This window comes from Hibiscus syriacus, unplaced genomic scaffold, assembly GCF_006381635.1.
Source record: "Hibiscus syriacus cultivar Baekdansim isolate YM2019G1 unplaced genomic scaffold, ASM638163v2 tig00110890_pilon, whole genome shotgun sequence".
Lineage (NCBI taxonomy): Eukaryota > Viridiplantae > Streptophyta > Magnoliopsida > Malvales > Malvaceae > Hibiscus > Hibiscus syriacus.
The window spans coordinates 13,142,141-13,155,607 of record NW_024062900.1 but is presented as its reverse complement, the minus strand read 5'-3'; the positions used below and the strand labels follow the sequence as shown (position 1 = coordinate 13,155,607).

At 34.3% G+C, this 13,467-nt stretch overlaps 1 pseudogene; it reads right to left on the bottom strand.

Moving 5' to 3' along the window:
* Window positions 1-1,516: 1,516 nt before the first annotated feature.
* Window positions 1,517-8,736, bottom strand: LOC120144589 (annotated as a pseudogene).
* Window positions 8,737-13,467: the final 4,731 nt, after the last annotated feature.

Here is a 13,467-nt window from a genome sequence, read left to right as displayed (position 1 = left end):
GTGGTGCTTTCAATAGGATGTGGTATTGGTAGTGGTGGTAGTTGAAGGGTGGTTACAACATTAAATTTGCAAGACATATTCAGGTATGTACAATAACTACAGAATTCAATAACTTTAAAGTAATAGGTAAAATTATAATGTAGGTGGTAAAATTAGACTATTTTAATGACAAATAATTATAATGTAATAGGTAAATTGACAATGTAACCAGTATACATATACCGTTTAATCATAAAACAGGTTAACATAAAGTATCGACACTATTAGATTTTGTGTCGATACATTTATAACAAGTATCGATCCCAAAATCAAAGAGACCGATAATTATAATGTAATAGGTAAATTTCCAATGTAACCGATAGAAATATACCGGATTTATGAGAGAATATGTCAACATTAAGTATCGACACTTTTTAATTTGTGTCGATAAATTTTTCCAAAATGAATGGCAAACGAGGTGTATGCATAAAGTGTCGATACATTTGTAAAAAATATCGATCCTCGAAACATCGAAATCGATAATTATTATGTAATAGGTAAATTTACAATGTAACCAGTTAAAATATACCGGTTAATTAGCAAATAGGTCTACATTACGTATCGACACTCTTTAAATATGTGTCGATACTTTTTTCTAAAATAAAGCACAAACGAGTTGCATGCATAAAGTGTCGATACATTTAAAATTGTATCGATCCCGAAAACATCGAAACCAATATACATAATGTAATAGATCAATTTATAATGTAACCGGTTTAAATTTACCGGTTTTATGAGAAAATAGGTCAATATAAGCGCTACCTAATTTGTTATTGTACTTGATAATATTTCCGGTTAAATGCCTATTTTATTATATAAGCGCTACCTATTACATTATATAAGCACTACATAATATGTTATTGTGCTTGATAATATTTCCGGTTAAATGATATAATATAACCGGTCTAAATTTTAACCGATCACGTCGTTTTTTAACCGTTTTTCAGACGCCGCACAGCAAAACATCCCCTAAATCTATCTATGGGTTTTGTCTTAGTTCATACGCCGTTCATTACAAATCTTATGCACGCCTTCAATATATTATTATCATTTTCTTTAGTATGTTAACTTACCCAACTCAACTTTAGTACAAATTCGTTGTTTATTAGTGGCGAACACTGCAATGTAAACAAGAAGTGATTGCTAAAGGTTTGGGTCCTCCCTACCACTCATCACTCATCCACTAGTGTCTTGCCAAATAAGCCATGACTCTGAGCATTGGTCCACATCCTACGCTGGCAACGCTCCTTTTTAGGGTCCACTTTCCCAATCGGATTGTCTGTTTATTGATGGAAAATGCAAACCAGAGCTACCAATGAAACAAGAATTTGATAAACCAAAACTTGATACTAAAACCCATTTTAGATTTGGTCTATGAATCTCAGAGTAACGGACATAAAAGCAAAGGAACCTGAATACTTTTAACACCTATAATCATAAAAACACACAGACACACACAAGCATAGATAATTGAAGACCTCGAAGCAATGACAAAACATAGACCTTTCACATTTTCAATCTCAAATTTCTGACCCATGAGTGTTGACAGCTTCCCATACCAAGTTCTTTGGGACTGCATTGCTAAGAACCCTGGCCTGTAAGGCGGCTGATCTAAGATTCTCGATAGTCATCGCATTAGCCTTCCGAAACGACGTGCAATTGTACGCCAGGTTGTGTTTATTGCATAGCTCCTTGACCAATGGTGAGATCTTCCGCAGATGGCACCTTGGCAACCTTGGAAACAAATGTTGCTCAACCTGGAATTGCAGGCCACCATAGAACCAATCCATCCATGATGAACATGATATGTTGAGCGTCCAGTCAGTTTGCTTCTTGAACCAATTGGTCCCACTCAGAAGTCCGATGTAAACAAAGCTGGACGAAAAATGGTTTAGGCAGAACTGAACATGTTGGATTCCGGTTACAGCAAAACTGGCAACCACAAATGTCACTCTTTCATACCAATTAGGCAAGCAAGAGAAAAGCAGTGGATACCAAGTCCAAAAAACAAGGAGCACCAAAATCTCGTGACCCTTATTTGGGACCTTCCTCTTAGAGAACAACAAGAAGAAAGATTGTGCAAACAAATTGTTGAAAATATTTTGAAGTTTCGATATAACAAATTAAGTTAAATGAATTTTAAGATTTTACAAAAGATTTTCTAAGTATATTCGATGTAATTATTCGAATATCAAAATATTACTCCAAGTGTTTCAAAGTTCATTTTAATCCATACTAAAGTGTAAAATTGTGTTTTATACTTAAACTATTTTAAAACAATTTTACAAAGTATTTCGAGCCTTAATCGAGCCAAAAATATTTTCTTTTTAAAAGATTTCAAGAAAAATCAGATTGTCCAGGGGTACAGATTCTCCCCCAGGGGGTACAAATTCCCCCCAGGGGGTACCGATCCCCCCAGGGGGTACCGATTCCCCTCTGTCTAACGGTCAAAAACATATTGAACTTAGGGAACCGATTCCCCATGAGGGGGTACCGATTCCCCCCACGCTCCAAGCTGTTTTATTAATTGTTTCTCATCCCCAAACGACTCCAAAACATCTCCAACGACTATATACGACTTCAAACACATTCCAAAATATAAATACAAGCTAAGGACACTTGAAGAAGCAAGAGAACAACTATCCAAGCAATCAAACACAAGAGAAGAGTTTTTCAATCTTATTTCATCTTTCTCTTGTAAATATTTTGTTCTTGTGAGCTTAATTCTTGTAAACACCTATCTTAGAGAGGTTTTCTTGTTTACATTTCTTATCCTTTTGTAAAGGGGAAAGGTTCTAGCTAATCCCGTGTAAAAGCTAGGGAAAGGTTCTAGTTTAGCCCGAAAAAACTATGGAGTTTGTAAGGTTACTCTTTATCCTCAAAAGAAAGAACAAATTAGTGAATTTGTTGAAAAATCCTTGGTGAGGAGCTAAGGTAGTGGACGTAGACTTTGTTTGAGAAAGTCGAACCACTATAAATCGTTGTGCAACTCTCTATCTTTCAATCTCCTTACTCTCTAAACACAAAACCGTTCTGACCCCTCTTTGCAAACCGTTCCGGTTGTCGATTCGAGCTTCCGAAAATCCTAACACAGATAAATCCTAGCAAAACGCATTACAGGATAAAATGTCTAATGCTGGTAACTATCCAAGAACCTAGTGAAAGAATCAAAGTTCATCTTCCTTCCATAGAAAGTAGATGTGATTGAATTAAAGAACTTGGAATATATCGTGTGTTAGCAGAATGAGGAAAGAAGCAAGTCGTACTGCATTGCCATGCTGACAATAGATGTTAAGAAACTGTTAGAAAGTTTTTGAGCTGTTAAAGAATGGTTATTCTGTTATAGTGCGGTTATTGAGCTGAGTGTATTGTATATAAATAACAGCCTTACTTTGTAATCAGCGTGATTTACTTCAATAATATTTGCTGTCTTTACCCACACTCTAATATGGTATCATTCGCCATTGACCTTGGGATTTCAAGGTTCTTTTCTACTGCCTGAGCTACCTTTGATGGAGTCTATCATGGGATCGAAGTCATTTATAAACAAAAAGGAAAATGTAGTCCTCGATGAGATGAACTTCCTCCTTTGAAAACATCAAATCCTACTTATTGTCAGAAGCCATCGACTGGAGTGGTTACTTACAGGAGCAGCAGCGACTCCACCGGAGACAGTGGTTGATGATGATGGCACGGTTTTTATCAACAACGACTATGAAGATTTTGTAGCACAAGATAGTGCTTTAGCCTCGTGGTTGTTGTCCATAATTAGCCCACATCTTCTTCCTCAATTTGTAGGCGCTGAAACAACAGTAATTGTATGGAACATTGTTCTACACTTCTTTGCCAATCGCTCAACAACAGCAGTTATGAGCCTTCACTACAAACTTCAATCTTTAAAGAAAGGGGGTGACACCATGCGAGCTTACCTTACGCGTGTAAAGGAGGTATGCGATGTTTTAGCTTCTTGTGGTAACACAGTTCCTCAAGTTGAACAGATTGCTAGCATTTTGAGAGGACTCCCTCGATAGTATCAACCTTTCATGGCGATCATCACCTCAATGAGGGACACCCTATCTTTAGACAACATTTCTACAATACTACTTAATGCAGAAACTCAATTGGCAAGTTTCGATGATCAGCTTGAAATATTGCCTATGGCTGAAAATGTTGCACAAGGTGAAGTAAAAAATAATTCAATGATGCACAACAGTTCTAATCAAAGGACTAGTTATTCATATAACCCTCGGTCTTGTAGTAGAGGTCGTGGAAGGCCCAGGGTTCAGTGCCAACTGTGTGAAAAGATTAGTCACCTGGTTGATCGATGTTAGCACATATATGATAAAGATTTCTCCTGTATTCTCTCTGTTCAGCAAGGCCAATATTCATATGAATACAAAGATGCACCTTCTTCTGGCACTTATACAATGTCACCTGCTGATGAAGGTTGTCAGTGCTGTGAAAAGAAAAGGAATACTTCAGGTGTAGATGATCAACCACAAGCCTATACTACTGCTGTGCAATCTGAGCATTGGGTGGTTGATACAGGAGCCACGCACCATGTTACTGCAGATGCTAATAAAGTGATAAACACTTCTGAATATTGAGGTCCAGGTAAGCTTTTAATTGGAAATGGAATGCCCCTTGATGTTACCTTGATTGGCCATGCTCAAGTCAATACCTCTTCACATGTATTTTTCTTGAATAACTTGTTGCATGTGCCATAAATAACAAAGAATATACTCTCGGTTTCAAAGCTTGTTAGGGATAACGACGTTTTCATTGAATTTCATGCCAATCATTGTTGCCTTCGAGACGAGGCTACTGGACAAATGTTGCTTGAAGGAGATGAAACTGATGGCTTATACTCATTTGCAATGAATAATGAATCATTACAAGCTCATGTAGCATAAACAAATGCCGAATTGGAATCAACCCCACTAGATGAGTTATGGCACAGACGACTTGGCTACCCAGAGACTGAAACTCTAGGAAGAATAACTTCTTAACTAAGCTTTCCAGTTAATTCTCATGTAAATAAAGAATGTGTGGCATGTCATTTAGGTAAAAGCCACAAGTTACCTTTTTGTAATTCAAATACAATGACATCATCCTCGTTTGAACTTGTATATTCTGACTTATGGGGACCCCCACACGTGTCTTCGAATGGGTTTAAATTTTATATTTCCTTTGTGGACGCGTACACACGTCACACATGGATTTATCTCTTGAAACACAAAGGTGAAGCATACCTAGCATTCCAATTGTTTTAGAAATTTGTAGCAAATCAGTTCGGTAGCACCATAAAAGCACTACAAACAGACTAGGGTGGAGAGTTTCGCAGTGTTTCGCCCTTACTATCTCGAGAAGGAATTGTGCACAGACTCACTTGTCCACACATCTCTGAGAAGAATGGTGTAGTTGAGAGAAAACAATGCCACATTGTCGAACTGACATTGGTGTTACTAGCTCAAGCTTGTTTACCAATCAAGTATTAGTCATATGTAGTCACTCATGCAGTATATTTAATTAATCGACTACCTACTAAAGTCCTACAAAATGCTTCACCATTTGAAAAGCTCTTTGGAAAAAAAACTGACTACACTATGGTGAAGGTTTTTGGCTGCTAGTGCTTTTCTCATTTGAGGATGTTTCAAAAACACAAATTGTCCTTCAGGTCACAAGTGTGCACTTACCTTGGAGTTAGCCCTCAGCACAAGCGATTCCAATGCTTGGCAATTGATAGATGTATATATATTTCTCGTCATGTTGTGTTTAACGAGTCTATATTTCCATTTGTAGGGAAAAGTAGTTGTGATCACTTGAACTCAACAGTCAACTGCAGGACTCATACTCAGTCTCTGCGAGTTGTTACACCAGCCAGAAACTCACGTGCTCAGTCTTCACCTAATACTACCACAGTACATGAAGAATATGATGGTACAGTGGTTCCCAATGAAGTCGAAATAGACAACAATGTATCTCAACAAATCCCTGCAAACACATTGCCACATGTTTCTTCTAATGCTCAGCCAGAAGAAACTACTTCTGTTGGAGATATAGATGTGAATATAGATGCTGGTAGTATATCAGGTGATGGCCTACAAGGTGATGTTACTGAATCAGGTATTAATATCCCTGAGTCCTATATTGTTCCCGTGCCCTCTAAGCCTACTGATAATGCTCCTCAAACATGTGTTCATCATATGATGACACGCAGTCATCGTGGCATCTTCAAACCTAAAGCATATTCAACCAACTTGGATGATGAGGTTCCAACTACAATTCATGTTACACTTCAATCACCTCACTGGGATGAAGCTGTACATGATGAGTACAATGCTCTACTCAACAATGGCACGTGGACTTTAGTTAAACTTCCCAAGGACAGGATGGCTGTGGGATGTAAATGGCTTTTTCGTGTCAGGCACAACCCTGATGGATCGATAAACAGGTATAAAGCACGCCTGGTAGCAAAAGGATTCTCACAAATTCCAGGCCAGGACTTCAAGGACACCTTCAGTCCTGTAGTCCGTTTTACAACATTCAACTTAATACTAGCCATAGTAGTCTCCAGTGGGTGGAAACTCAGGCATGTTGATATCAACAATGCCTTTCTCAATGGAGAGTTGAGTGAGGAGGTGTACATGTAACAACCCCCTGGATTTGAGCAAAATGATGAACTTGGTCAACCACTCATGTGTAAACTGGAGAAGGCGCTTTATGGTCTTCGACAGGCGCCTCGCAATTGGCACTCGAAACTTAAGGACAACCTACTGCAGATGGGATTTGTAGTATTTGGAGCAGACTAGTCCTTATTTGTACAACATATACATGATAACTTTGTATATGCTCTTGTATATGTGGATGATATAGTGATCACAGGTCAAGATTCTAATGCTATACAAAAGGTTATCTCGATGTTATAGGATCGTTTTTTTGCTAAAGGACCTTGGGGAGCTAAGCTTCTTTTTGGGAATTGAGGTCAAACGACTCAACAACTCCATCATACTAAGTCAAAGAAAATATATTGTTGAATTACTCGAAAAACTGGAATGGGGAATGCAGCAAGCTGTGCTACACTTATGGTAGTGTCTCCTAAACTCTCTCATGAGGAGGGCGAACTAGTTCATAATGCCAGTGAATACAGAAGTATAGTTGGTTCACTCTTGTACATTTGCCATACAAGGTCTGATATCTCATTCAGCATGGGACAGGTTGCTAAACATATGCATGCACCAAGGGAGACTCACTTTGTTGCAGTAAAGCAGATACTGCGTTACCTATCATCTACACTTAATTTTGGACTTGTGTTTTCACCAGCTGTTCATGGATCAGACATAACAGCCTTTGCGGATGCAGACTGGGGAGCCAACATTGATGAAAGGCGTTCCATCATTGGTTACGGGGTGTTTCTTGGCAAGTCCCTTATTACTTGGTGCTAAAAAAAACAAAGAACAGTCTCCCGCTCAACAGTGGAGGCTGAATACAAGAGTGTAGCAGACACAGCTGCTGACATTACATGGGTTCATGCGCTTCTATCGGACCTTGGTATTTGTCAAAACCATAACCCGATTGTCTGGTGTGATAACACCAGTGCAGTGGCCAAGAGCGCAAACCCAGTATACCATGCTCAATCTAAACATGTCAACCTTGATGTCCACTTTGTGCACGAGAAAGTTGCAGCAGATCTACTAACGGTTAACTACATTCCAGCCATGCATCAAATAGCCGATGGATTCACTAAACCATTGGCACGAGCTGCATTTGAAGAATTTTGGTCCAAGATATGTGTTTGTCAAGTTTAATTTGGAGGACGAGAAAAAGTAAGAAGAATGTTAGCAGAATGAGGGAAGAAGTAAGTCGTACTACATTGCCATGCTGGCAATAGCTGTTAAGAAACTGTTAGAAAGTTGTTGAGATGTTAAAGAATGGTTATTCTGTTATAGTGCGGTTATTGAGCTGAGTGTATTGTATATAAATACCAGCCTTACTCTGTAATCAGCGTGATTTACTTCAATAATATTTGTTGTCTTTACCCACACTCTAATACCGTGAAAAACGACATGTGCTGACGATCGGGATCAAAATCGAGACTATTGCAAGCAATGTGATGAGCATTGTGAGTCCATTTCCACCATCCCATGCTGATCCCTGAAAGGCAATTCCCAGAGAGAAGCTTAGCAAATCTATTGATTTTTTGGTTAGTCACCAGCACGTAATGCCCAGAATCATGTCCGATCCAGCCGCTCTGTATCAACAAAAACTCCATCAACCCACCACAAATGAGGTGAACCCAAGCGTTGTCAGAGAACAAAACACCGTAAACACTGATGGAAAACAACAATGCTATGATGCAAAGCAAGATGCAAGTCACATGTCATTTATTTTTCGAAAAGACCCATCTTTGAAAACTCGGCAGCCAGCCGTCTGTAATCCTTGGATACCTCCGAGACAGAGTAGTCTTCGAGATAGTATCCAATGAAGAACTTATCGAGATATTGCCAAGCTATACCCGGATGATAGGCTACAAAGGCATCGGTGGCGTCTTGGCCGCCTAGATTCAGCAGAGGGACTGGCCCTCCAGGGTGGTCGACACTCCATTCGGTGACATCGTAGATCTTTCCCTATATAGATATCCAGGCTTCTTGTGACTTTCAAGCTCTGTTTTGGAATGTACCTCCTTGAATCCGCCATTGATGCAAGAAATGAAGAACCAAAACAAGGGATCTAGTGAGAAATGACTATGGCATGAGAAAGAAAAAGAATTGTTTTTCTTGGGTTATGACTGGTGGAGAATGGAAGTGAAGTGATATCAATTATCATGATATATAGGGGGGAAATGGGAGGTGAGGTTTATAGTACACACAGGCAAAAGCCAAAAAAAGAAAACAAAATGAAGAAGCGCCATGAAATTGTTTAAACAAATAATAGCAAATGGCCAATTGAAACTAAAATATCTAGCCGGGCAAGAAGAAGATCATTGAATCATTGTCAAAAGCAAGGATGAAATTCAAAGACTAATGGATGGAACGATTTTGAAAATACGGATGGAATTTCTGCCTTATCATTTTATTTTTGATTTGAGGGAACAAAATTTTGGATTATGATAAATTAGAATTTGGTATTACTTTTCTGTGAGAGATTTTTGTATGTATTTCTTATTACATTAAAAATAATACCATCCTTATCTTATATTTATTGTACTACTTTTAAAGAAAAATGGCGTTTTTTTATTGAATTGGTGTTACGATGTTAATTAAAATCAGTTTTTAAAAAAAGGCAAGTAAACAAATAGGTTTTAACTTTATAGGAACAAAATAACGTAAATTTATTAGTATTTATTATTGGATTTTGGTAGGTTAAATTTAGATACTAAAATATATAAACCTTTTGAAAGTATTTGAAGGTTGGCATGATTTGCTTATGGACGTAACAGGAAATTTCCAATTAAGGTGATAGCTATTCCAGCTAAGGAAGTCCTTTTGCTGTTAATTACACAGTTTTACAGCTGATCTTTTGATTTTATAATCATTTATACATAATCAGTTCATTTACATTTTTAATTATTTTATGGTTTACAGGATTTGAATGTTTTAGGCCATCTTCATCATGAATTTTTTTAAGGTTTTCAACGAATTGTTCAACCTTACACCAATCCTCAATAGCAATGTAAAATCGAGTAATCGTTCAAGTTTCAGTCGGATCCTGTCAGGTTAAGTAAAATCGGATACAAGTAAAGTCAGATAAATTTAATGCTTCGACTCGGCTCTGGTCTGGTTCAGGTCAAATCAAGTTGGGTCATTTTCAGGTTGATTTGACAACAGGTACAATTTAAGTCAAAACAGTTCAAGTCCGGAGCAGTTAAAGACCAGGTTAATTTAGGTTCAGATGGACTTCAGGCGGATCTCGTTTAAATCGGGTCACATCATTGACAGATAAAATTCAGGTCGGACCTTTATCAGATACAGATTGAGTTCAAATCAGATCAATTTTTATTTTTGGATTAATTATTTTCGTCTTTCGCGAACGTTGAATTGCAATTTGTAATTGTATACGATTTAGAGTAGATTACTAAGAATATAAATAATCATGGATCAATTTTATGAAAAATAAAAAAATTAAGAACTAAAATGAACAAATATGAAATTACAAGTAAAAATTTAAATAAATTAAACAACACTCATTGATGAGAGACCAAATTGAAATAATTTTAAAATGTGAGGTTGAAATTCATACAAAAAAGTACTAAATTACCCATTTAAAAAGTTATGGGCTAATTAAAAAATATAATTAAGTAATAAGTATTGGCCAATTTCAGTTGCAAATATAATTTTAAGGACTACATTGAATAAATATGAAATTACAAATAAAAATTTAAATAAATTAAACACCACAAATGGATCAAATCAAAATAATTGTAAAATGTGAAGAAAATCTGTAAAATAGACTAAACTGCGTTCATTTCAAAAGTTGAATTTATTTTTTGAAATAACTATAATATATATATATATATTATTAACTATATATATTATGTATAAACTATATAGTTTATATATAAAGTATATATATATATATATACTTTATATATAAACTATATAGTTTATATTTATATTATTATATACTATATATAGTTTATACATATATATATTATGTATAAACTATATAGTTTATATATGAACTATTGAACTATATATAAACTACATAGTTTATTAATATAAATTATATAGTTTATATATAAATTATATAAAAACCATACAACTTATATTTATATATTATGTATAATTATAAATAATATATAATGTGTATAAATTATATAGTTTATTAAATATAAACTATATATAAACTATAGTTTATATATATATATAGTATATATGGTTTAGGGTTAGTTTATGAAATTATATATAAACTATATAGTTTATAGATAGTAGTATATAAACTATATATAAACAATATATACTAACTTATACGATATGTAAACTATATATACTATATAGTTTACATATGAACTATATATGTACTACATATGAACTATATAAACTATATATACTATATACTAACTTATATAGTTTATAGATAGTAGTATATACTATATATAAACAATATATACTAACTTATATAGTTTATAGATAGTAGTATATACTATATACTAACTTATATAGTTTACTTATGAACCATATATACTATATAGTTTACATATGAACTATATATGCACTACATATGAACTATATAAACTATATGAACTATATATAAACAATATATACTAACTTATACGATATGTAAACTATATATACTATATATGTACTATATATAAACAATATATAAACTATATATAAACAATATATACTAACTTATATGTATGAATATTATATAGTTGAATACATTAATAAACTATTTATATAGTATATACTACATATATAATTTATATATACTATATAGTTTACATATGAACTATATATAAAAACTATATATAAACTATATAGTATATATAAACTATATAGTATATATAAACTATATGGTATATATAAACTATATATTATATAGTTCATTAGTATATATAACATATATATTAATTTATTAATATAAACTATATATTAATTTATATATAAACATATATATATTAATTGAAGGAATTAGAAAATATATAAGGATCAAATTGAACAAATTTTAAATATTAAGCTTAAATTAATAGATTACAACATTAAATTTGGACTAAATTGAACAAATTTTAAATATGAAGCTTAAATTAATACATTGCATCATTAAATTTGGACTAAATTGAACAAATTTAAAACTAGGAGATAACGCTACAATGTCAAATGAAGTTAAAAATACGCAGGTCAAAATCAAAACCTGAAACCCAAACGAACCCGTATAAAAGGCAATTTTTTTCCTATTTCAATCATTTTCTTTCTTTTCTCATTTTATTATTATTCTCTCTCTCTAACCCTCTGATTCTCTCAAAAATCTATGATTGCTCTTTAGAAATTCATCCGTGTTCATCCCAAAAACCCTCTTTTGATCTTCACAAACACCAAAACTCAAACCATTTCATTTTTTTCCGATCAAACATCAAAAAATTCAACACTTGTTCATCCGTGTTCATCCCACTTCTTCCCCCAAACCATTATTTGATCTTCACAAACACCAAAACCTAAACTCATTCATATTTTTTCGATTAAACACCCAAAAATTAAACCCTTGTTCATCTGTGTTCTTCCCCAGACCCTTACAAATAGCCAAAACTTAAAAACTTGTTTTTTCGATCAAACACAAGTTCATCCTTGTTTATCCCAAAATCCTTATTTGATCTTTACAAACATCGAAAATCGAAACCCAAACTGTTTGTTCAAATCAAACCCACCATTGTTCATCTTCCATAACCCTAACCCTAACCCAAACCAGAACCCAAACTCGAACCCGAACCCGAACCCAAACCCGTATCCAAACCCAAACCCGAATCCGAATCTAAATCCAAACTCAAACCCGAACTCGAATCCAAACTATTCGAAACCTTTATTTTTTTTCTACGATTTCATGGATAATTTGTCTTACGAGTTGAATTATCCATGTATTTTTCATTCCTTTTTTATTTTTTTTATTTTTATTTTAATATTCTAATTAATATATTCTTTATTTGTTTTGTAGGAGAAAAACCAACAGATCAGAATGAAGAGCATTTTGAAAGAGGTAAACTGCCCATTCCTTTTTTGTATATGCTTTATTTATATATATATATATATTTAAAAATTTTAATTTTGTATACTAGCCCTAGTTTTATTTTTGCAAGGAGATGTAAATGATCTACTGTCAGAAGCAGTTGATATCAATAAATCATCTAAGAGGAAGGCTATATGTTCAACTGAGTTCGGGAGAAGAACTTCTCCTGTCTTGGAGCTTTACACCTTCATCAAATATGCCGATGGTTCTGTTTAAGCCGAATACAAGTATTGCAAAAATAAAAGGTATAAAGCTGATTCTTAAATTGGTACATCTAACCCTAGAAGGAATATTGAGAAATGCTAATCTTATAAGGAATATCTTGTTGAAAATCCTCCTTTGGTAAGTTCTTTTGATCAAAACAAATACTGTGAATTGTTTGCTGAGGCTATTTTGTGTCATGGTTATGTATATAATATTGTTGAGCATGAAAAACTTAGGGATTTGTATCGTTACCTTAATTCTTTTGTTAGGGATATATCTAGGTATACTGTTACTAAGTATTCCATGTTGGAGCATGAAAAGCATAAAAATTTCCTACTTGATTCAATGCATTTTGTTTCAATTCGCGTTTGTTTTACATGTGATGGTTGGTCTGCATGGACTTCACGTTCTTATTTTGCTCTTACTGCTCATTATGTTGATAATAATTGGAAACTTCAGTATAAAATACTTAATTTTCTTTGTTTTCCTACTCCTCATGATAGT